A 26587-nucleotide genomic window follows, 5' to 3' on the forward strand; every position below is an offset into this window, starting at 1 on the left:
TTGTCCCCAGGGCCCATTGTGACACCGTGGGGACCCCCTGTTTTCCCCAGGGCCCATTGTGACATCTGGTGGACCCCTTTGTCCCCAGGGCCCATCGTGGAACCGTGGGAACCCTCTTTGTCACTAGGGCCCATTGTGACACCATGGGGACCACCCCTTTCTCCCCAGTGCCCATTGTGACATCCTGGGGACCCCACTTGTCCCCAGAGCCCATTATCACATCCTTGGGACCCCTGTGTCCCCAGGGCCCATTGTGACGTCCCAGGACCCCCCATTGTCCCCAGGGTGCATTGTGACACCGTGGGGACCCCCTTTGTCCCCAGAGCCCATTGTGACATCCTGGGGAGCCCCCTTTGTCCCCAGGGCCCATTGTGACATTTCTGGACCCCCCACTGTCTCCAGGGCCCATTGTGAACATCCTGGGGACCCCTCTTTGTCCCCAGGGCCCATTGTGACATCCTGGGCTGCCCCGTATGTCACCAGGGCCCATTTTGACACCGTGGGCACCCCCTGTTGTCCCCAGGGCCCATTGTGACACCATGGGGAACCCTCTTGTCACTGGGGACGCATTGTGACACAATGGGGACCCCACCTTTGTCTCAAGTGCCCATTGTGACATCCTGGGGACCCCCTTTATCCCCAGGGCCCATTGTGACATCCCAGGGCCCCACTTTGTCCCCAGGGCCCATTGTTACAGGGTGGGACCCCCCTTGTCCCCAGGGCCCATTGTGACATCCTGGTGACTCCCTTTGTCCCCAGGGCCCATTGTGGCACCATGGGGACCCTCTTTGTCACTGGGGCCCATTGTGACATCCCAGGACCCCACTTTGTCTTAGAAGGTCACTGATCGGACTACTGGTACATCCTGACTCTGCTTTCTCAATAAACATTGAAGAACACCTGGGGTTTGTTTGCTCCAAGGGAAAACTTCCCTCCCACGGTTCCTGGTTCCCGGTCCTGTTTCCCGGTCCGGTTTGGCTTCGCTATCAGAACAGCTGCTGCCTCCACAGCCGCGCTCAAAGTCCCCGTTGTGACACCGGGATGGCGGGAGAAGGGGGGTGGCGGGGGCGGCAGCGGCGGCGATTGGGGGGGGGCAGTCGGGGCTGGGCGGACAAGCGGCGGCTGCTGCGGCTCCTCAGGCAGCGACAGCAGCAGCGATCGGGGGGACGTGGGGGGCGGACAAGCGGCGGCTGCTGCGGCTCCTCAGGCAGCGACAGCAGCAGCGATCGGGGGGACGTGGGGGGCGGACAAGCGGCGGCTGCTGCGGCTCCTCAGGCAGCGACAGCAGCAGCGATCGGGGGGACGTGGGGGGGCGGACAAGCGGCGGCTGCTGCGGCTCCTCAGGCAGCGACAGCAGCAGCGATCGGGGGGACGTGGGGGGCGGACAAGCGGCGGCTGCTGCGGCTCCTCAGGCAGCGACAGCAGCAGCGATCGGGGGGACGTGGGGGGCGGACAAGCGGCGGCTGCTGCGGCTCCTCAGGCAGCGACAGCAGCAGCGATCGGGGGGACGTGGGGGGGCGGACAAGCGGCGGCTGCTGCGGCTCCTCAGGCAGCGACAGCAGCAGCGATCGGGGGGACGTGGGGGGCGGACAAGCGGCGGCTCCTCCGGCCGCGGCCAGGACGTGGCTTCGCCGGCACCGGGGCCCGAGACCGCGCGCTGTGGGGCTGCGGGGCGGCTGTGGGGCCGGGGGTCTCCGGGGGTCCCGCAGCGGCCGCTGTGGGGCGGGATGGGGCGGCTGTGGAATTACCTGTGGGGCACTCATGGGGCTGCTGTAGGGGCTCTTAAGAGGCATGTCTGGAGCACTTATGGGGCGACTATGGGGCAGGTGCTGGGCTGCTACAGCGGGACCTGTGGGGCACCCAGGTATGTGCACCCAGCACCGCGTGCACGCACACGCAGCTACACACTGATGTGTAAGCAAACACGTGGCCACACACACGCACACTTCCACAAGCGTGCCCAGTCCCATCTATTGACAGAAAGACGTACGTGAAATGTACTGACATGCTTGAGGGTAAACACGTGCGTGGATGTTTGGCACACTGCACACACGCACACGTCTGAACGATAATGCTCCAGCTTTAGCATAAATGGAGCTGACATCAAGGCACTCACATGTGGACAGACCAACGTTTATAGGCACTAAGGCTTTCGCGCACAGGTTCGTCCAAGAACAGGCACATACCTGCAGGCACCTCCGAATGTGTGTTCTGTGCATTCTCTTAAGGGACGCTAGATGGCAGCAAAGACCATGAAATTATTAACCTCAGTCTAACCCTAGGTTTATGACATTTTTTCTTACTATAGATGCGTTTGATGCTAAAAATTCCCCCAAATTGTAATGAATATGCGATAATTGTGTGAATACAAGCATCGCAAGAGCATCCAGTTTTTGGAGCACTTATGGAACATGATAAAGCCAGGCAGAGCCTGACAAAGCGCGACAGAGCCCAACAGGGCTTGACAGAGCCTGATAGAACTCAACAGGGGCCGACAAATCCCGACAGCGCCTGACAGCGAACAGTGGAGTCTGGCCGGGCCTGACAGAGGCTGTCACAGCACGACAGAGCCAGAGGAGCCTGACAGAGCCCAGCAAACCCGACAGGAATAGACAAGGCCTGGGTGCACAGACCTGGGTGCGTGTGGAAAGGTTTCTGCCTGTTTTCCAGTGAGGAATGGTGTGTGTGCACGTGGACAAACAGAAGGCGAAGCAGCTCGGTTCCAACACTGAAGAAGGCTGTACAGTCACGTAGACACGGGGGCTGCTCCGCTCCTGCTCTCTTGCTCTCTTGCAGGACACAGAGGCCTCAGAGCCCTGTTCAGTTCAGTTCAGTTCCATACAATGTTCACTGACTGCAAGAAAATCCCTCAAATCCCCCACAATGTGGGGCTCAAAAGGGAGTCCCCCTGAAAAGAGGGGGTCACAGTCCAAAAATGCCTGAAAATTCCTGGGGGAGGATAAAACTTATTAAACCCTGTAAATATGAGCGTGAGAATTTCAAACAGAGAGAAGTCTGTCGTTTGTATTTATATATTGCAGAATGGTATTCATGTAGATATAAAATGATTTTAAAATAAAACCCCTTTTCTACTCTGTTATATAAAGGATTTGAGAATGTAAAAAATTTCTGTTGATGGTTTTAAGAATACAAACATCTTATCTATTTGTAGATTAAAAAGTGAAGGACTTGAAAAAGAAGAAAATATCTAGATAGGAACTTAAAATAGAAAAAAGTGTGAGTAGGCAGAGCTCTGTATAATTACTACGTGTTACATAGTCTAAATAGGTAATAAATATCATCTATATATATCCACTCACACCCGTATACATACCTTTAATTTATTAATAAATGTAAATCGATATCCCAGTCTAAATATATATAATTGTAAATATGTCAAAATCTGTAAATTTGAAAAGATACCTGAGTGTTAAAATGGAAGTTTAAATGTATTTAAGTGTAAATAGACACTGGATCAGAGCGCAGCGCGGGGCAAACGGGGACGGGTGATGATAGGCGGAGAGAATGGAAATTGACGTGCTTAGCTGGCCAATCAGATTGCGGAGAGGGAAGAGAAGGGGCGCGCCGCGGGGGAAGGGTTGTCTCGAGGGCTTCCCAATGCGCATGCGCAGAAGTGGGCGCTGCGAGGTGCACGGGGCGCTCTCGGCGGCCACGTGCGCGCACCGTTGGAGCCCGGAGCGGACTCGCTGCGCCGCTGTTTCTGCGAGGCCCCGGGGAGTGCCCGGCCCGGCCCCGCCCGGCCCGCTCCGCTCCGTCTCAGAGCCGCCTGGAGAGCCGGGTCGGGCAGCCCCTTCTCGGCTCCACCTCTTCCCGAGCTAAGCCACGCCCCCTTGGGGCCGTGCCATGTTGACCGCACCCTCTCCCTACCCCAAGAGGCTCCTCCCATGGGGGCGTGCCCCAGAGAATGCCCACCCCCAGACCACCTCCCATGGGGCGTGACACAGAGGCTCCGCCCCCCCGAGGGGCTCCCCGTGGGCGTGCCCTCTCAGTACCCGCCCCTCGGCACTGACCCCACCCCATGTAGGCGGGGCCACACCCAGCTGCCCCCTCCCATCTGTGACCCATAAGCAACCCCATAGCAGCCCTATGGCTGCCCCACAGGTCCCGCTGTAGCAGCCCAGCACCTGCCCCATAGTCGCCCCATAAGTGCTCCAGACATGCCTCTTAAGAGCCCCTACAGCAGCCCCATGACTGCCCCACAGGTAATTCCACAGCCGCCCCATCCCGCCCCACAGCGGCCGCTGCGGGACCCCCGGAGCCCCCCGGCCCCACACCCGCCCCGCAGCCCCACAGCGCGCGGTCTCGGGCCCCGGTGCCGGCGAAGCCACGTCCTGGCCGCGGCCGGAGGAGCCGCCGCTTGTCCGCCCCCCACGTCCCCCCGATCGCTGCTGCTGTCGCTGCCTGAGGAGCCGCAGCAGCCGCCGCTTGTCCGCCCCCCCACGTCCCCCCGATCGCTGCTGCTGTCGGTGCCTGAGGAGCCGCAGCAGCCGCCGCTTGTCCGCCCCCCACGTCCCCCCGATCGCTGCTGCTGTCGCTGCCTGAGGAGCCGCAGCAGCCGCCGCTTGTCCGCCCCCCCACGTCCCCCCGATCGCTGCTGCTGTCGGTGCCTGAGGAGCCGCAGCAGCCGCCGCTTGTCCGCCCCCCACGTCCCCCCGATCGCTGCTGCTGTCGCTGCCTGAGGAGCCGCAGCAGCCGCCGCTTGTCCGCCCCCCACGTCCCCCCGATCGCTGCTGCTGTCGCTGCCTGAGGAGCCGCAGCAGCCGCCGCTTGTCCGCCCCCCCACGTCCCCCCGATCGCTGCTGCTGTCGCTGCCTGAGGAGCCGCAGCAGCCGCCGCTTGTCCGCCCAGCCCCGACTGCCCCCCCCCAATCGCCGCCGCTGCCGCCCCCGCCACCCCCCTTCTCCCGCCATCCCGGTGTCACAACGGGGACTTTGAGCGCGGCTGTGGAGGCAGCAGCTGTTCTGATAGCGAAGCCAAACCGGACCGGGAAACAGGACCGGGAACCAGGAACCGTGGCAGGGAAGTTTTCCCTTGGAGCAAACAAACCCCAGGTGTTCTTCAATGTTTATTGAGAAAGCAGAGTCAGGATGTACCAGTAGTCCGATCAGTGACCTTCTAAGACAAAGTGGGGTCCTGGGATGTCACAATGGGCCCCAGTGACAAAGAGGGTCCCCATGGTGCCACAATGGGCCCTGGGGACAAAGGGAGTCACCAGGATGTCACAATGGTCCCCGGGGACAAGGGGGGTCCCACCCTGTAACAATGGGCCCTGGGGACAAAGTGGGGCCCTGGGATGTCACAATGGGCCCTGGGGACAAATGGGGTCCTGGGACGTCACAATGGGTCCTGGGGATAAAGGGGGTCCCCAGGATGTCACAATGGGCACTTGAGACAAAGGTGGGGTCCCCATTGTGTCACAATGCGTCCCCAGTGACAAGAGGGCTCCCCATGGTGTCACAATGGGCCCTGGGGACAATTGGGGGTCCTGGGATGTCACAATGGGCCCTGAGGACAACAGGGGGTCCACACGGTGTCAAAATGGGCCCTGGTGACATACGGGGCAGCCCAGGATGTCACAATGGGCCCTGGGGACAAAGAGGGGTCCCCAGGATGTTCACAATGGGCCCTGGAGACAGTGGGGGGTCCAGAAATGTCACAATGGGCCCTGGGGACAAAGGGGGCTCCCCAGGATGTCACAATGGGCTTTGGGGACAGAGGGGGTCCCCACGGTGTCACAATGGGCCCTGGGGACAAATGGGGGTCCCCTGAATGTCACAATGCACCCTGAGGACAATGGGGGGTCCTGGGATGTCACAATGGGCCCTGGGGACACAGGGGTCCCCAGGATGTGATAATGGGTTCTGGGGACAAGTGGGGTCCCCAGGATGTCACAATGGGCACTGGGGGGAAAGGGGTGGTCCCCATGGTGTCACAATGGGCCCAAGTGACAAGGAGGGTCCCCACGGTTCCACGATGGGCCCTGGGGACAACGGGGTCCACTGGATGTCACAATGGGCCCTGGGGACATAGGGAGGTCCTAGGATGTCACAGTGGGCCCTGGGGACAAAGTGGGGTGCCCTGAATGTCAGAATGGGACCTGGGGACAAAGGGGGTCCTGGGATGTCACAATGGGCCCCAGTGACAAAGGGGGTCCCCATGGCGTCACAATGGGCCCTGGGGACAAAGGGGGTTCCCCAAGATGTCTCAATGGGCCCTAGAGACAATGGGGAGTCCTGGAACATCACAATGGGCCCTGGGGACAAAGCGGGGTCCTGGGACGTAACAATGTGCCCTGGGGAAAAGGGAGGGTCCCCAGGATGCAACAATGGGCCCTGGAAACAAAGTGGGGTCTCCTGAATGTCAAAATGGGCCCTGGGGACAAGGGGGGACCCCATGGTGTCACAATGGGCCCTGGGGACAAAGAGGGGTCCCCTGAATGTCACAATGGGCCCTGGGGACAAAGTGGGGTACCCTGAATGTCAGAATGGGACCTGGGGACAAAGGGGGTCCTGGGATGTCACAATGGGCTCCAGTGACAAAGGGGGTCCCCATGGTGCCAAAATGGGCCCTCAGGACAAAGTGGGTCCCCAGGATGTCACAATGGGCCCTGGCGACAAAGGCGGTCCCCATGGTGTCACAATGGGCCCTGGGGACAAAGAGGGGTTGCCTGAATGTCACAATGGCCCCTGGGGACAAAGGAGGGTCCCCAGGATCTCAAAATGGGCCCTGGGGACAAGGGGGGACCTGCAATGTCACAATAGGTTCTGGGGACTAAGGGGGTCCCCTGAATGTCAAATAGGGCCCTGGGGACAATGGGGGTACCCACAGTGTCAGAACGGGCCCTGGGGAAAAAGTGGAATCCTGCAATGTCACAATGGACCCTCAGGACAAGGGGGGGTCCCCATGGTGTCACAATGGCTCCCTAGTGACAAGGGGTTCCCCATGATGTCTTGATGGGCCCTGGGGACAATTGGGGGGTTCTGAGATGTCACAATGGCCCCTGGGGACAATGGGGGTCCCCATGGTGCCACAATGGGCCCTGGGGACAATTGGGGGGTCTGGAGATGTTGCAATGGGCCCTGGGGACAAAGGGGGTCCTCAGGATGTCACAATGGGCCTTGGGGACAAGGGGGCCCCCAGGATCTCACAATGGGCCGTGGGGACAAAGAGGGGTCCCCAGGATGTCACAATGGACCCTGGGGACAATGGGGGGTCCTGGGACGTCACAATGGGCCCTGGGGACAAAGGGTTCCCCAGGATGTCACAATGGGCCCTGGGGACAATGGGGGTGCCCAGGATTTCACAATGGGCCCTGGGGACAATGGGGGGTCCTGGGACGTCACAATGGGCCCTGGGGACAAAGGGTTCCCCAGGATGTCACAATGGGCCCTGGGGACAATGGGGGTCCCCAGGATTTCACAATGGGCCCTGGGGACAACGGGGGTCCCGACGGTGTCACAATGGGCCCTGGGGCCAAAGGCTGTCCCCTGAATGTCAAAATGGGCCCTGGGGACAATGGGGGTCCCCAGGATGTCACAATGGGCTCTGGGGACCATGGGGGGTCCTGGGACGTCACAATGGGCTCCAGTGACAAAGGGGGTCCCAGTGGTGCCACAATGGGTCCTGGGGAAAAAGGGCGTCCCCAGGATGTCACAATGGGCTTTGGGGACAAGGGGGGTCCCCACGGTGTCACAATGGGTCTTGGGTACAAAGTGGGTCCTGGGATGTCACATTGGGCCACAGTGACAAAAGGGGTCCCCATGGTGCCCCAATGGGCCCTGGGGACAAAGGGGTCCCCATGGTGCCACAGTGGGCCCCACTGACAAAGGGGGTCCCCACGGTGTCACAATGGGCCTTGGGTACAAACTGGGGTCCTGGGGTGTCACACTGGGCCACAGTGACAAAAGGGGTCCCCATGGTGCCCCAATGGGCCCTGGGGACAAAGGGGGTCCCCAGGATGTCACAATGAGCCCTGGGGAGAAAGAGGGGGTCCCCATGGTGTCACAATGGGTCCCGAGTGATAAGGGGGGTCCCCACGGTGCCACAATGGGCCAGAGGGACGAGGCGGTCCCCATGATGTCACAATGGGACCTGGGGACAATGAGGTGTGCCCAGGATGTCACAATGGGCCCTGAGGACAAGGGGGGGTCCCCATGCTGTCACAATGGGTCCCCAGTGACAAGGGGGGTCCACATGGTGTCACGATGGGCCCTGGGGACAAAGGTGGGTCCCCATGGTGTCACAATGGACCCTGGGGACAAACGGGGGTCCCTATGGTGTCACAATGGGTCCCCAGTGACAAGTGGGGTCCTGAGATGTCACAATGGGTCTTTGGGACAAAGGGGGGTCCCCAGGATGTCACAATGGGCCCTGGGGACAGTGGGGGTCCCCATGGTGTATACAATGGGTCCCCAGTGACAAAGAGGGTCCCCAGGATGTCACAATGGGCCCTGGGGACAAAGGGGGTCCTGGGACTTCACAATGGGCCCTGGGGACAAGGGCGGGTCCCCAGGAGGTCAAAATGGGCCCTGGGGACAAAGGGGGCTCCTGGGATGTGACAATGGGCCCTGGAGTCAAAGGGGTGTCCCCATGGTGTCACAATGGGCCCTGAGGACAATGGGGGGTCCTGGGATGTCACAATGGGCACTGGGAAGAAAGAGGGGGTCCCCAGGGTGCCACTATGGGCCCTGGGGACAAGAGGGTCCCCAGGATATCACAATGGGCCTTGGGGACAACGAGGGTTCCGACGGTGTCACAATGGGCCCTTGGGAAAAAGGCTGTCCCCTGAATGTCACAATGGGCCCTGGGGACAATGGGGGTCCCCAGGATGTCACAATGGGCTCTGGGGAGAAAGGGGTGGTCCGCATGGTGTCACAATGGGCCCAAGTGACAAGGAGGGTCCCCATGGTTCCACGATGGGCCCTGCGGACAACGGGGTCCACCGGATGTCACAATGGGCCCTGGGGACAAAGTGGGGTCCCCTGACTGTCACAATGGGAGCTGGGGACAAAGGGGGTCCTGGGATGTCACAATGGGCCCCAGTGACAAAGGGGGTCCCCATGGTGTCACAATGGGCCATGGGGACAAAGGGGGGTCCTCGGATGCCACAATGGGCCCTCGGGACAACTGGGGGGTCCTGAGATGTCGCAATGGGCCCTGGGGACAATGGGGGGTCCCCACGGTGCCACAATGGGTCCCCAGTGACAAGGGGAGTCCCCAGGATGTCACAATGGGCCCTGGGGATAAAGGGGGTCCCCAGGATGCCACAATGGGCCCTGGGGAAAAAGGGGGGTCCTGGGATGTCACAATGGGCCCTTGGGAAAAAGGCTGTCCCCTGAATGTCACAATGGGCCCTGGGGACAATGGGGGTCCCCAGGATGTCACAATGGGCTCTGGGGACAATGGGGGGTCCTGGAATGTCACAATGGGCCCTAGGGACAAAGGTTGGTCCCCAGGTTGTCACAATGGGTCCTGGGGACAACTGGGGGTCCCCAGGATGTCACAATGGGCCCTGGGGACAAGGGGGATACCCACGGTGTCAAAATGGGCCCTGGGGACAAAGGGAGGTCCCCAGGATGTCACAATGGGCCCTGGGGATGACGGGGGGTCCTGGGACGTCACAATGGGCCCTGGGGACAATGGGGCGTCCTGATATGTTACAATGAGCCCTGGGCACAACTGGGGGGTCCTTAGATGGGGGGTCCTTATGTGGGGGGCGATGGTTAAAGTGTAAGTATGGAGAAGCTTGGCAGATTGATTATATTACACTTCCACAAACACGTCAAGGTAAGCGTTATGTACTTACAATGGTGGAAGCAACCACTGGATGGTTGGAAACATCTGCCGTACCTCCTGCTACAGCCCGAAATACCATCTTGGGCCTTGAGAAGCAAGTCCTTTGGTGGCCGGGTACGCCAGAAAGAATTGAATCAGACAATGGTACTCATTTCAAAAACAGTATTATAGACAATTGGGCCAAAGAACATGGTATTGAGTGGGTGTATCATATTCCATATCATGCACCAGCCTCTGGGAAAACTGAAAGGTACAATGGTTTGTTAAAAACTACACTAAAGGCACTGGGTGGTGGAGCCTTTAAAAACTGGGATTCACATTTAGCAAAAGCCACTTGGTTGGTCAACACCAGGGGATCAACCAATCGAGCCGGGCCTGCCCAATCAGAAATTCTATGGACTGTAGAAGGAGATAAAGTCCCTGTAGTACACATGGAAAATATCTTAGGAAAGGCAGTCTGGGTTCCTCCTGCCTCAGGCACAGGCAAACCTATTCGTGGGATTGTTTTTGCCCAGGGACCTGGCAGCACCTGGTGGGTGATGCTTAAGGATGGAGAAGTTCGGTGTGCACCTCAAGGGGATTTGATTTTAGGTGAAAATGTGCAATGCTGAACTGTACGATGTGAATTGCCGCACTAACAATGTTTAATAAGTGTCTTTCAGATCAAGACAATGGTGATGAAACCAGCGCTGGCTTCTTCAAGTGGCGCCCGACACCTTCTTGGAAGTTGGTGTCCTTAACCCACCAACAGGGGTCATGAGATGCACTTGGACCATTTTCCCTGCCCTGGGAGACTGTGGTGACAAAATGAACTTAATGAACTTTTCAAAGGATGGTCCACTGATTAATTACTCCTGTGTATATATGTACATATGTATATATATATAGTAGTAGTGATTAATTAGATTGTATTGATAGATTGTATTGATAAGGTTTAAGTATTCAGTGAATGTCATATGATAAGGGGTGGAATGTCCTGGTTTTGTTAAAAACAAGTTTCTCTTTTAGTGAATTTGCCTGTCAGCCAAAGCCTTCATGTCAGCTGCATTTTCCTGGAGAACCAGACACATGTTTTGGTTAAACCCAGCAAGGGAATGCAAACTTATTGATAAGCACGGATGGACATCTCGCGAGGGGGGCAACGAGAAACTGGTGATCGAGAGACTGACCAACGGTGAATAACATTCTGTTCACGTGAATACTTCATATAAAAGTGGGAGATCACGAGGATCTCGCCCCTTTTCCCTTTCTCCCTTTTTTCCTCATGGCCGACATCAGGAGAGGACCTTGCTGGTCGTCCCTGCGAACGGAGGCCAGTGAGAGACTGAATCCAGCTCCGGTTGGCTGCAGAGTCTGATCCAGGACTTTGGGTGCTGGCTCTGCAGTTGCTCAGACTTACAAGATTGGTTTTGTATATTTGTATTATTTTCTCTGTTCTCATCAGTAGCATCAGTAAAACATCTTGAACTTTTCCAGCTCTCTCCCCTCTGTGCTTCTTCCCCTCCCGATCGCCTGTGCTGAGTGGGAAGGGGGAGAGGGAGGGGCAAAAGGGGGAAGTGGGGGGGAGAGGAGGTTGACAACACATCTGGCAGGGTTTGATTGTCACCCCGCAATCCTAACCCTCGACAGGGACAAAGGGGGTCCTGGGATGTCACAATGGGCCCTGGGGACAAAGGGCGGTCGCCAGGATATCACAATGGGCTCTGGTGACAATGGGGTCCCCAGGATGTCACAATGGGCCCTGGGGACAAGTTGGGGTCCCCTGAATTTCACAATGGGCCCTGGGGACAAAGAGGGCTCCCCAGCATATCACAATGGGCCCTGGGGACAATGGGGGGTCCTGGGACGTCACAATGGGCCCTGGGGACAAGGGGGGGTCCCCAGGATGTCACAATGGGCCCTGGGGACAAAGAGCGTCCCCAGCATGTCACAATGGGCCCTGGGGACAAAGGGGGTCCCCACGGTATCAGAATGGGCCCTGGGGACAAAGGGGGGTCCCCTGAATGTCACAATGGGCCCTGGGGACAATGGGGGGTCCTGGGATGTCTCAATGAGCCCTGCGGACAAGGGTGGTACCCACGGTGTCACAATGGGCCCTGGGCACAACAAGGGGGTCCCCATAGTGTCACAATGGGTCCTGGGGACAATGGGGGGTCCTGGGACGTCACAATGGGCCCTGGGGACAAGGGGGTGTCCCCAGGATGTCACAATGGGCCCTGGGGAAAAAGAGGGGTCCCCTGAATGTCACAATGGGCCCTGGGGACAAGGGGGTGCAGAAGATGTCACAATGGGCCCTGGGGACAATGGGGGGTCCTGGGATGTCACAATGGGCCCTGGGGACAATGGGAGTCCCCAGGGTGTCACAATGGGCCTTGGGAACAAGGGGGTCCCCCAGATATCACAATGGGCCCTGGGGACAATGTAAGGTCCTGGGCTGTCACAATGGACCCTGAGGACAAGGGGGGTCCCCAGGATGTCACAATGAAGTCTTGGGACAAAGGGGGTCCCCAGGATGTCACAATGGGCCCTGGGGACAAAGCGGGGGTCCTGGAATCTCACAATGGGCCCCAGTGACAAAGGGGGTCCCTATGGTGCCACAATGGGCCCTGGGGACAAAGGGGGTCCCCTGGATGTCACAATGGGCTCTGGGGACAAGGAGGGTCCCCAGGATGTCACAATGGGCCCTGGGGACAAAGGGGGTCCCCACGGTATCAGAATGGGCCCTGGGGACAAGGGGGGTCCCCTGAATGTCACAATGGGCCCTGGGGACAATGGGGGGTCCTGGGATGTCACAATGAGCCCTGCAGACAAGGGTGGTACCCACAGTGTCACAATGGGCCCTGGGCACAAGGGGGGGTCCCCATAGTGTCACAATGGACCCTGGGGACAAGGGGGTGCCGAGGATGTCACAATGGGCCCTGGGGACAATGGGGGGTCCTGGGACCGCACAATGGGCCCTGAGGACAATGGTGGGTCCCCTGAATGTCAAAATGGGCCCTGGGGAAAAAGGGGGGTCCGCAGGATGTCACAATGGGCACTGGGGACAAAGGGGGGGTCCCCAGGATGTCACAATGGGCCCCGGGGACAATGTGGGCTCCTGGGATTTCACAATGGGCCCCAGTGACAAAGGGAGTCCCCTGAATGTCACAATGGGTCCTGGGGACAATGGGGGGTCCTGGGACGTCACAATGGGCCCTGGGGACAAGGTGGGGTCCCCAGGATGTCACAATGGGCCTTGGGAACAAGGGGGTCCCCCAGATATCACAATGGGCCCTGGGGACAATGTAAGGTCCTGGGCTGTCACAATGGACCCTGAGGACAAGGGGGGACCCCAGGATGTCACAATGAAATCTTGGGACAAAGGGGGTCCCCAGGATGTCACAATGGGCCCTGGGGACAAAGGGGGTCCCCACGGTGTCAGAATGGGCCCTGGGGACAAGGGGGGTCCCCTGAATGTCACAATGGGCCCTGGGGACAATGGGGGGTCCTGGGATGTCACAATGAGCCCTGGGGACAAGGGTGGTACCCACGGTGTCACAATGGGCCCTGGGCACAAGGGGGGGTCCCCATAGTGTCACAATGGACCCTGGGGACAAGGGGGTGCCGAGGATGTCACAATGGGCCCTGGGGACAATGGTGGGTCCCCTGAATGTCACAATGGGCCCTGGGGACAAAGGGGGGTCCGCAGGATGTCACAATGGGCACTGGGGATAAAGGGGGGGTCCCCATGGTGTCACAATGGGCCCAAGTGACAAGGAGGGTCCCCACGGTGCCACGATGGGTCCTGGGGACAAGGGCGTCCCCCAGATGTCACAATGGGCCCTGGGGACAATGGGAGGCCCCAAGGTGTTCAGAACGAGCCCTGGGGACAAAGTGGAATCCTGGAATGTCACAATGGCCCCCAGTGACAAAGGGGTTCCCCATGGTGCCACAATGGGCCCTGGGGACAAAAGGGGTCCCCAGGATTTCACAATAGCACTGGGGACAAAGGGGGGTCGTGGGATGTCACAATGGGCCCTGGGGACAAGGGAGATCCCCATGGTGTCATAATAAGCCCTGGGGACAAAGGGTGGTCCTGGGACATTTCAATGGGCCCTGGGGACAAAGGGGGGACCCCAGGATGTCACAATGGGCCCTGGGGACAAGGGAGATCCCCATGGTGTCACAATAAGCCCTGGGGACAAAGGGTGGTCCTGGGACATTTCAATGGGCCCTGGGGACAAAGGGGGGTCCCCATGGTGTCACAATGGGCCCTGGGGACAAGGGGGTCCCCCAGATATCGCAATGGGCCCTGGGGACAAAGTAAGGTCCTGGGCTGTCACAATGGACCCTGAGGACAAGGGGGGTCCCCCAGATGTCACAATGGGCCCTGGGGACCAGGGGGGGTCCTGGGATGTCACAATGGGCCCCAGTGACAAAGAGGGTCCTCATGGTGCCACAATGGGCCCCAGTGACAAAGGGGGTCCCCTGGATGTCACAATGGGCTCTGGGGACATTGGGGGGTCCTGGGACGTCACAATGGGCCCTGGGGACAAGGAGGGCACCCCAGGATGTCACACAGGGCCCTGGGGACAATGGCGGGTCCTGGGACGTCACAGTGGGCCCTGGGAACAAGGGGGGGTCCCCAGGATGTCACAATGGGCCCTGGGGACAAAGAGGGGTCCCCTGAATGTCACAATGGGCCCTGGGGACAGGGGGGTGCAGTGGATGTCACAATGGGCCCTGGGGACAATGGGGGGCATCCAGGATGTCAGAATGAGTCATGAGGACAAGGGGGGGTCCCCATGGTGTCACAATGGGTCCCCAGTGACAAGGAGGGGTCCCCATGGTGTCACAATAGGCCCTGGGGACAAAGTGGGGTCCAAGAATGTCACAATGGGCCCTGGGGACAAAAGGGGTTGCCATAGTGCCACAATGGGCCCTGGGGTCAAAGTGGGTCCCCATGGTGCTACAATGGGCCCTGGGGACAAAGGGGGGTCCTGGGATGTCACAATGAGCCCTGGGGACAAAGGGGGTGTCCCCATGGTGCCACAACGGGCCCTGGGAGGAAGGGGATGGCCAGGATGTCACAATGGGTCCTGGGGAAAATGGGGGGTGCCCAGGATGTCACAATGGACCCTGAGGACAAGCGGGGGTCTCCATGGTGTCACAATGGGCCCCAGTGACAAAGGGGGTCCCCTGAATGTCACAATAGGTCGTGGGGACAATAGGGGGTCCTGGGACGTCACAATGGGCCCTGGGGACAAGGAGGGATCCCCAGGATGTCACAATGGGCCCTGGGGACAATGGGGGGTCCTGGGACGTCACAATGGGCCCTGGGGACAAGGGGGGGTCCCCAGGATGTCACAATGGGCCCTGGGGACAAAGAGGGGTCCCCTGAATGTCACAATGGGCCCTGGGGACAAGGGGGTGCAGAGGATGTCACGATGGGCCCTGGAGACAATGGGGGGTCCTGGGACATCACAATGGGCCCTGGGGACAAGGAGGGATCCCCAGGATGTCACAATGGGCCCTGGGGACAAGGGCGTGCCGAGGATGTCACAATGGGCCCTGGGGACAATGGGGGGTCCTGGGATGTCACAACGGGCCCTGGGGACAAGGTGGGGTCCCCAGGATGTCACAATGGGCCTTGGGAACAAGGGGGTCCCCCAGATATCACAATGGGCCCTGGGGACAATGTAAGGTCCTGGGCTGTCACAATGGACCCTGAGGACAAGGGGGGACCCCAGGATGTCACAATGAAGTCTTGGGACAAAGGGGGACCCCAGGATGTCACAATGGGCCCTGGGGACAAAGGGGGTCCCCACGGTGTCAGAATGGGCCCTGGGGACAAGGGGGGTCCCCTGAATGTCACAATGGGCCCTGGGGACAATGTGGGGTCCTGGGATGTCACAATGAGCCCTGGGGACAAGGGTGGTACCCACGGTGTCACAATGGGCCCTGGGCACAAGGGGGGGTCCCCATAGTGTCACAATGGACCCTGGGGACAAGGGGGTGCCGAGGATGTCACAATGGGCCCTGGGGACAATGGGGGGTCCTGGGACCTCACAATGGGCCCTGAGGACAATGGTGGGTCCCCTGAATGTCAAAATGGGCCCTGGGGACAAAGGGGGGTCCGCAGGATGTCACAATGGGCACTGGGGATAAAGGGGGGGTCCCCATGGTGTCACAATGGGCCCAAGGGACAAGGAGGGTCCCCACGGTGCCACGATGGGTCCTGGGGACAAGGGCGTCCCCCAGATGTCACAATGGGCCCTGGGGACAATGGGAGGCCCCAAGGTGTTCAGAACGAGCCCTGGGGACAAAGTGGAATCCTGGAATGTCACAATGGCCCCCAGTGACAAAGGGGTTCCCCATGGTGCCACAATAGGCCCTGGGGACAAAAGGGGTCCCCAGGATTTCACAATAGCACTGGGGACAAAGGGGGGTCGTGGGATGTCACAATGGGCCCTGGGGACAAGGGAGATCCCCATGGTGTCACAATAAGCCCTGGGGACAAAGGGTGGTCCTGGGACATTTCAATGGGCCCTGGGGACAAAGGGGGGACCCCAGGATGTCACAATGGGCCCTGGGGACAAAGGGGGGTCCCCATGGTGTCACAATGGGCCCTGGGGACAAGGGGGTCCCCCAGATATCGCAATGGGCCCTGGGGACAAAGTAAGGTCCTGGGCTGTCACAATGGACCCTGAGGACAAGGGGGGTCCCCCAGATGTCACAATGGGCCCTGGGGACCAGGGGGGGTCCTGGGATGTCACAATGGGCCCCAGTGACAAAGAGGGTCCTCATGGTGCCACAATGGGCCCCAGTGACAAAGGGGGTCCCCTGGATGTCACAATGGACTCTGGGGACATTGGGGGGTCCTGGGACGTCACAATGGGCCCTGGGGACAAGGAGGGCACCCCAGGATGTCACACAGGGCCCTGGGGACAATGGCGGGTCCTGGGACGTCACAGTGGGCCCTGGGAACAAGGGGGGGTCCCCAGGATGTCACAATGGGCCCTGGGGACAAAGAGGGGTCCCCTGAATGTCACAATGGGCCCTGGGGACAAGGGGGTGCCGAGGATGTCACAATGGGCCCTGGGGAAAATGGGGGTCCTGGCACGTCACGATGGGCCCTGGGGACAAGGAGGGATTCCCAGGATGTCACAATGGGCCCTGCGGACAAGGGTGGTACCCACGGTGTCACAAAGGTCACTGGGACAAGGGGGGGTCCCTATAGTGTCACAATGGGTTCTGGGGACAAGTGGGGTCCCCTGAAAGTCACAATGGGCCCTGGGGACAATGTGGGGTCCTGGGATGTCACAATGGGCCCCTGTGACAAACGGGGGCCCCTGAATGTCACAATGGGCCCTGGGGACAATGGGGGGTCCTGGGACGTCACAATTGGCCCTGGGGACAATGGGGGGTCCCCAGGACGTCACAATGGGCCCTGGGGACAAAGAGGGGTCCCCTGAATGTCACAATGGGCCCTGGGGACAAGGGGGTGCCGAGGATGTCACAATGGGCCCTGGGGACAATGGGGGGTCCTGGGATGTCACAATGGGCCCTGAGGACAATGGTGGGTCCCCTGAATGTCACAATGGGCCCTGGGGACAAAGGGGGGTCCGCAGGATGTCACAATGGGCACTGGGGACAAAGGGGGGCGTCCCCATGGTGTCACAATGGGCCCAAGTGACAAGGAGGGTCCCCACGGTGCCACGATGGGTCCTGGGGACAAGGGCGTCCCCCAGATGTCACAATGGGCCCTGGGGACAATGGGGTTGCCCAGGATGTCACAATGGGCCCTGGGGACAATGGGAGTCCCCAAGGTGTCAGAACGAGCCCTGGAGACAAAGTGGAATCCTGGAATGTCACAATGGCCCCCAGTGACAAAGGGGTTCCCCATGGTGTCACAATGGGCCGTGGGGACAAAAGGGGTCCCCAGGATTTCACAATAGCACTGGGGACAAAGGGGGGTCATGGGATGTCACAATGGGCTCCAGTGACAAAGAGGGTCCTCATGGTGCCACAATGGGCCCTGGGGACAAAGGGGGTCCCCTGGATGTCACAATGGGCCCTGGGGACAAGGAGGGTCCCCAGCATGTCACAATGGGCCCTGGGGACAAAGGGGGGTCCTGGGACGTCACAATGGGCCCTGGGGACAAGGGGGGGTCCCCAGGATGTCACCAATGGGCCCTGGGGACAAAGAGGGGTCCCCTGAATGTCACAATGGGCCCTGGGGACAAGGGGGTGCAGTGGATGTTACAATGGGCCCTGGGGACAATGGGGGGTGTCCAGGATGTGAGAATGAGTCCTGAGGACAAGGGGGGGTCCCCATGGTGTCACAATGGGTCCCCAGTGACAAGGAGGGGTCCCCATGGTGTCACAATAGGCCCTGGGGACAAAGTGGGGTCCAAGAATGTCACAATGGGCCCTGGGGACAAAAGGGGTTGCCATGGTGCCACAATGGGCCCTGGGGTCAAAGGGGGTCCCCATGGTGCTACAATGGGCCCTGGGGACAAAGGGGGGTCCTGGGATGTCACAATGGGCCCTGGGGACAAAGGGGGTCCCCATGGTGCTACAATGGGCCCTGGGGACAAAGGGGGGTCCTGGGATGTCACAATGGGCCCTGGGGACAAAGGGGTGCAGAGGATGTCACAACGGGCCCTGGGAGCAAGGGGGTGGCCAGGATGTCACAATGGGTCCTGGGGAAAATGGGGGGTGCCCAGGATGTCACAATGGACCCTGAGGACAAGCGGGGGTCTCCATGGTGTCACAATGGGCCCCAGTGACAAAGGGTGTCCCCTGAATGTCACAATAGGTCCTGGGGACAATGGGGGGTCCTGGGACGTCACAATGGGCCCTGGGGACAAGGAGGGATCCCCAGGATGTCAGAATGGGCCCTGGGGACAAAGAGGGGTCCCCTGAATGTCACAATGGGCCCTGGGGACAAGGGGGTGCAGAGGATGTCACAATGGGCCCTGGGGACAATGGGGGGTCCTGGGACATCACAATGGGCCCTGGAGACAAGGAGAGATCCCCAGGATGTCACAATGGGCCCTGGGGACAAGGAGGGATCCCCAGGATGTCACAATGGGCCCTGGGGACAATGGGGGGTCCTGGGATGTCACAATGGGCCCTGGGGACAAGGGTGGGTCCCCAGGATGTCACAATGGGCCTTGGGAACAAGGGGGTCCCCCAGATATCACAATGGGCCCTGGGGACAATGTAAGGTCCTGGGCTGTCACAATGGACCCTGAGGACAAGGGGGGTCCCTAGGATGTCACAATGAAGTCTTGGGACAAAGGGGGTCCCCAGGATGTCACAATGGGGCCTGGGGACCAGGGGGGGTCCCCAGGATGTCACAATGGGCCCCAGTGACAAAGGGGGTCCCTATGGTGCCACAATGGGCCCTGGGGACAATGGGGGGTCCCCTGGATGTCACAATGGGCTCTGGGGACAAGGAGGGTCCCCAGGATGTCACAATGGGCCCTGGGGACAAAGAGCGTCCCCAGGATGTCACAATGGGCCCTGGGGACTAGGGGGGGTCCTGGGATGTCACAATGGGCACTAGTGACAAAGGGGGTCCCTATGGTGCCACAATGGGCCCTGGGGACAAAGGGGGTCCCCTGGATGTCACAATGGGCTCTGGGGACAAGGAGTGTCCCCAGGATGTCAAAATGGGCCCTGGGGACAAAGAGCGTCCCCAGCATGTCACAATGGGCCCTGGGGACAAAGGGGGTCCCCACGGTATCAGAATGGGCCCTGGGGACAAAGGGGGGTCCCCTGAATGTCACAATGGGCCCTGGGGACAATGGGGGCTCCTGGGATGTCACAATGAGCCCTGCAGACAAGTGTGGTACCCACGGTGTCACAATGGGCCCTGGGCACAAGGGGGGGTCCCCATAGTGTCACAATGGGTCCTGGGGACAAGTGGGGTCCCCAGGATGTCACAATGGGCCCTGGGGACAATGTGGGGTCCCCTGAATGTCACAATGGGCCCTGGGGACAAAGGGGGGTCCGCAGGATGTCACAATGGGCACTGGGGACAAAGGGGGTGTCCCCAGGATGTCACAATGGGCCCTTGGGACAATGTGGGGTCCTGGGATTTCACAATGGGCCCCAGTGACAAAGGGGGTCCCCTAAATGTCACAATGGGTCCTGGGGACAATGGGGGGTCCTGGGACGTCACAATGGGCCCTGGGGACAAGGAGGGATCCCCAGGATGTCACAATGGGCCCTGGGGACAAGGGGGGGTCCCCAGGATGTCACAATGGGCCCTGCGGACAAGGGTGGTACCCACGGTGTCACAATGGGCACTGGGCACAAGGGGGGGTCCCTATAGTGTCGCAATGGGTCCTGGGGACAAGTGGGGTCCCCTGAAAGTCACAATGGGCCCTGAGGACAATGGTGGGTCCCCTGAATGTCAAAATGGGCCCCAGTGAACAAACGGGGGCCCCTGAATGTCACAATGGGCCCTGGGGACAATGGGGGGTCCCGGGACGTCACAATGGCCCTGGGGACAAGGAGGGATCCCCAGGATGTCACAATGGGCCCTGGGGACAATGGCGGGTCCTGGGACGTCACAATGGGCCCTGGGGACAAGGGGGGATTCCCAGGACGTCACAATGGGCCCTGGGGACAAGGGGGGGTCCCCAGGATGTCACAATGGGCCCTGGGGACAATGGTGGGTCCCCTGAATGTCAAAATGGGCCCTGGGGACAAAGGGGGGTCCGCAGGATGTCACAATGGGCACTGGGGATAAAGGGGGGGTCCCCATGGTGTCACAATGGGCCCAAGTGACAAGGAGGGTCCCCACGGTGCCACGATGGGTCCTGGGGACAAGGGCGTCCCCCAGATGTCACAATGGGCCCTGGGGACAATGGGAGGCCCCAAGGTGTTCAGAACGAGCCCTGGGGACAAAGTGGAATCCTGGAATGTCACAATGGCCCCCAGTGACAAAGGGGTTCCCCATGGTGCCACAATGGGCCCTGGGGACAAAAGGGGTCCCCAGGATTTCACAATAGCACTGGGGACAAAGGGGGGTCGTGGGATGTCACAATGGGCCCTGGGGACAAGGGAGATCCCCATGGTGTCATAATAAGCCCTGGGGACAAAGGGTGGTCCTGGGACATTTCAATGGGCCCTGGGGACAAAGGGGGGACCCCAGGATGTCACAATGGGCCCTGGGGACAAGGGAGATCCCCATGGTGTCACAATAAGCCCTGGGGACAAAGGGTGGTCCTGGGACATTTCAATGGGCCCTGGGGACAAAGGGGGGTCCCCATGGTGTCACAATGGGCCCTGGGGACAAGGGGGTCCCCCAGATATCGCAATGGGCCCTGGGGACAAAGTAAGGTCCTGGGCTGTCACAATGGACCCTGAGGACAAGGGGGGTCCCCCAGATGTCACAATGGGCCCTGGGGACCAGGGGGGGTCCTGGGATGTCACAATGGGCCCCAGTGACAAAGAGGGTCCTCATGGTGCCACAATGGGCCCCAGTGACAAAGGGGGTCCCCTGGATGTCACAATGGGCTCTGGGGACATTGGGGGGTCCTGGGACGTCACAATGGGCCCTGGGGACAAGGAGGGCACCCCAGGATGTCACACAGGGCCCTGGGGACAATGGCGGGTCCTGGGACGTCACAGTGGGCCCTGGGAACAAGGGGGGGTCCCCAGGATGTCACAATGGGCCCTGGGGACAAAGAGGGGTCCCCTGAATGTCACAATGGGCCCTGGGGACAGGGGGGTGCAGTGGATGTCACAATGGGCCCTGGGGACAATGGGGGGCATCCAGGATGTCAGAATGAGTCATGAGGACAAGGGGGGGTCCCCATGGTGTCACAATGGGTCCCCAGTGACAAGGAGGGGTCCCCATGGTGTCACAATAGGCCCTGGGGACAAAGTGGGGTCCAAGAATGTCACAATGGGCCCTGGGGACAAAAGGGGTTGCCATAGTGCCACAATGGGCCCTGGGGTCAAAGTGGGTCCCCATGGTGCTACAATGGGCCCTGGGGACAAAGGGGGGTCCTGGGATGTCACAATGAGCCCTGGGGACAAAGGGGGTGTCCCCATGGTGCCACAACGGGCCCTGGGAGGAAGGGGATGGCCAGGATGTCACAATGGGTCCTGGGGAAAATGGGGGGTGCCCAGGATGTCACAATGGACCCTGAGGACAAGCGGGGGTCTCCATGGTGTCACAATGGGCCCCAGTGACAAAGGGGGTCCCCTGAATGTCACAATAGGTCGTGGGGACAATAGGGGGTCCTGGGACGTCACAATGGGCCCTGGGGACAAGGAGGGATCCCCAGGATGTCACAATGGGCCCTGGGGACAATGGGGGGTCCTGGGACGTCACAATGGGCCCTGGGGACAAGGGGGGGTCCCCAGGATGTCACAATGGGCCCTGGGGACAAAGAGGGGTCCCCTGAATGTCACAATGGGCCCTGGGGACAAGGGGGTGCAGAGGATGTCACGATGGGCCCTGGAGACAATGGGGGGTCCTGGGACATCACAATGGGCCCTGGGGACAAGGAGGGATCCCCAGGATGTCACAATGGGCCCTGGGGACAAGGGCGTGCCGAGGATGTCACAATGGGCCCTGGGGACAATGGGGGGTCCTGGGATGTCACAACGGGCCCTGGGGACAAGGTGGGGTCCCCAGGATGTCACAATGGGCCTTGGGAACAAGGGGGTCCCCCAGATATCACAATGGGCCCTGGGGACAATGTAAGGTCCTGGGCTGTCACAATGGACCCTGAGGACAAGGGGGGACCCCAGGATGTCACAATGAAGTCTTGGGACAAAGGGGGACCCCAGGATGTCACAATGGGCCCTGGGGACAAAGGGGGTCCCCACGGTGTCAGAATGGGCCCTGGGGACAAGGGGGGTCCCCTGAATGTCACAATGGGCCCTGGGGACAATGTGGGGTCCTGGGATGTCACAATGAGCCCTGGGGACAAGGGTGGTACCCACGGTGTCACAATGGGCCCTGGGCACAAGGGGGGGTCCCCATAGTGTCACAATGGACCCTGGGGACAAGGGGGTGCCGAGGATGTCACAATGGGCCCTGGGGACAATGGGGGGTCCTGGGACCTCACAATGGGCCCTGAGGACAATGGTGGGTCCCCTGAATGTCAAAATGGGCCCTGGGGACAAAGGGGGGTCCGCAGGATGTCACAATGGGCACTGGGGATAAAGGGGGGGTCCCCATGGTGTCACAATGGGCCCAAGGGACAAGGAGGGTCCCCACGGTGCCACGATGGGTCCTGGGGACAAGGGCGTCCCCCAGATGTCACAATGGGCCCTGGGGACAATGGGAGGCCCCAAGGTGTTCAGAACGAGCCCTGGGGACAAAGTGGAATCCTGGAATGTCACAATGGCCCCCAGTGACAAAGGGGTTCCCCATGGTGCCACAATGGGCCCTGGGGACAAAAGGGGTCCCCAGGATTTCACAATAGCACTGGGGACAAAGGGGGGTCGTGGGATGTCACAATGGGCCCTGGGGACAAGGGAGATCCCCATGGTGTCACAATAAGCCCTGGGGACAAAGGGTGGTCCTGGGACATTTCAATGGGCCCTGGGGACAAAGGGGGGACCCCAGGATGTCACAATGGGCCCTGGGGACAAAGGGGGGTCCCCATGGTGTCACAATGGGCCCTGGGGACAAGGGGGTCCCCCAGATATCGCAATGGGCCCTGGGGACAAAGTAAGGTCCTGGGCTGTCACAATGGACCCTGAGGACAAGGGGGGTCCCCCAGATGTCACAATGGGCCCTGGGGACCAGGGGGGGTCCTGGGATGTCACAATGGGCCCCAGTGACAAAGAGGGTCCTCATGGTGCCACAATGGGCCCCAGTGACAAAGGGGGTCCCCTGGATGTCACAATGGACTCTGGGGACATTGGGGGGTCCTGGGACGTCACAATGGGCCCTGGGGACAAGGAGGGCACCCCAGGATGTCACACAGGGCCCTGGGGACAATGGCGGGTCCTGGGACGTCACAGTGGGCCCTGGGAACAAGGGGGGGTCCCCAGGATGTCACAATGGGCCCTGGGGACAAAGAGGGGTCCCCTGAATGTCACAATGGGCCCTGGGGACAAGGGGGTGCCGAGGATGTCACAATGGGCCCTGGGGAAAATGGGGGTCCTGGCACGTCACGATGGGCCCTGGGGACAAGGAGGGATTCCCAGGATGTCACAATGGGCCCTGCGGACAAGGGTGGTACCCACGGTGTCACAAAGGTCACTGGGACAAGGGGGGGTCCCTATAGTGTCACAATGGGTTCTGGGGACAAGTGGGGTCCCCTGAAAGTCACAATGGGCCCTGGGGACAATGTGGGGTCCTGGGATGTCACAATGGGCCCCTGTGACAAACGGGGGCCCCTGAATGTCACAATGGGCTCTGGGGACAATGGGGGGTCCTGGGACGTCACAATTGGCCCTGGGGACAATGGGGGGTCCCCAGGACGTCACAATGGGCCCTGGGGACAAAGAGGGGTCCCCTGAATGTCACAATGGGCCCTGGGGACAAGGGGGTGCCGAGGATGTCACAATGGGCCCTGGGGACAATGGGGGGTCCTGGGATGTCACAATGGGCCCTGAGGACAATGGTGGGTCCCCTGAATGTCACAATGGGCCCTGGGGACAAAGGGGGGTCCGCAGGATGTCACAATGGGCACTGGGGACAAAGGGGGGCGTCCCCATGGTGTCACAATGGGCCCAAGTGACAAGGAGGGTCCCCACGGTGCCACGATGGGTCCTGGGGACAAGGGCGTCCCCCAGATGTCACAATGGGCCCTGGGGACAATGGGGTTGCCCAGGATGTCACAATGGGCCCTGGGGACAATGGGAGTCCCCAAGGTGTCAGAACGAGCCCTGGAGACAAAGTGGAATCCTGGAATGTCACAATGGCCCCCAGTGACAAAGGGGTTCCCCATGGTGTCACAATGGGCCGTGGGGACAAAAGGGGTCCCCAGGATTTCACAATAGCACTGGGGACAAAGGGGGGTCATGGGATGTCACAATGGGCTCCAGTGACAAAGAGGGTCCTCATGGTGCCACAATGGGCCCTGGGGACAAAGGGGGTCCCCTGGATGTCACAATGGGCCCTGGGGACAAGGAGGGTCCCCAGCATGTCACAATGGGCCCTGGGGACAAAGGGGGGTCCTGGGACGTCACAATGGGCCCTGGGGACAAGGGGGGGTCCCCAGGATGTCACCAATGGGCCCTGGGGACAAAGAGGGGTCCCCTGAATGTCACAATGGGCCCTGGGGACAAGGGGGTGCAGTGGATGTTACAATGGGCCCTGGGGACAATGGGGGGTGTCCAGGATGTGAGAATGAGTCCTGAGGACAAGGGGGGGTCCCCATGGTGTCACAATGGGTCCCCAGTGACAAGGAGGGGTCCCCATGGTGTCACAATAGGCCCTGGGGACAAAGTGGGGTCCAAGAATGTCACAATGGGCCCTGGGGACAAAAGGGGTTGCCATGGTGCCACAATGGGCCCTGGGGTCAAAGGGGGTCCCCATGGTGCTACAATGGGCCCTGGGGACAAAGGGGGGTCCTGGGATGTCACAATGGGCCCTGGGGACAAAGGGGGTCCCCATGGTGCTACAATGGGCCCTGGGGACAAAGGGGGGTCCTGGGATGTCACAATGGGCCCTGGGGACAAAGGGGTGCAGAGGATGTCACAACGGGCCCTGGGAGCAAGGGGGTGGCCAGGATGTCACAATGGGTCCTGGGGAAAATGGGGGGTGCCCAGGATGTCACAATGGACCCTGAGGACAAGCGGGGGTCTCCATGGTGTCACAATGGGCCCCAGTGACAAAGGGTGTCCCCTGAATGTCACAATAGGTCCTGGGGACAATGGGGGGTCCTGGGACGTCACAATGGGCCCTGGGGACAAGGAGGGATCCCCAGGATGTCAGAATGGGCCCTGGGGACAAAGAGGGGTCCCCTGAATGTCACAATGGGCCCTGGGGACAAGGGGGTGCAGAGGATGTCACAATGGGCCCTGGGGACAATGGGGGGTCCTGGGACATCACAATGGGCCCTGGAGACAAGGAGGGATCCCCAGGATGTCACAATGGGCCCTGGGGACAAGGAGGGATCCCCAGGATGTCACAATGGGCCCTGGGGACAATGGGGGGTCCTGGGATGTCACAATGGGCCCTGGGGACAAGGGTGGGTCCCCAGGATGTCACAATGGGCCTTGGGAACAAGGGGGTCCCCCAGATATCACAATGGGCCCTGGGGACAATGTAAGGTCCTGGGCTGTCACAATGGACCCTGAGGACAAGGGGGGTCCCTAGGATGTCACAATGAAGTCTTGGGACAAAGGGGGTCCCCAGGATGTCACAATGGGGCCTGGGGACCAGGGGGGGTCCCCAGGATGTCACAATGGGCCCCAGTGACAAAGGGGGTCCCTATGGTGCCACAATGGGCCCTGGGGACAATGGGGGGTCCCCTGGATGTCACAATGGGCTCTGGGGACAAGGAGGGTCCCCAGGATGTCACAATGGGCCCTGGGGACAAAGAGCGTCCCCAGGATGTCACAATGGGCCCTGGGGACTAGGGGGGGTCCTGGGATGTCACAATGGGCACTAGTGACAAAGGGGGTCCCTATGGTGCCACAATGGGCCCTGGGGACAAAGGGGGTCCCCTGGATGTCACAATGGGCTCTGGGGACAAGGAGTGTCCCCAGGATGTCAAAATGGGCCCTGGGGACAAAGAGCGTCCCCAGCATGTCACAATGGGCCCTGGGGACAAAGGGGGTCCCCACGGTATCAGAATGG

The sequence above is a fragment of the Patagioenas fasciata genome, chromosome 25 (assembly GCF_037038585.1).
Source record: "Patagioenas fasciata isolate bPatFas1 chromosome 25, bPatFas1.hap1, whole genome shotgun sequence".
Classification (NCBI taxonomy): domain Eukaryota; kingdom Metazoa; phylum Chordata; class Aves; order Columbiformes; family Columbidae; genus Patagioenas; species Patagioenas fasciata.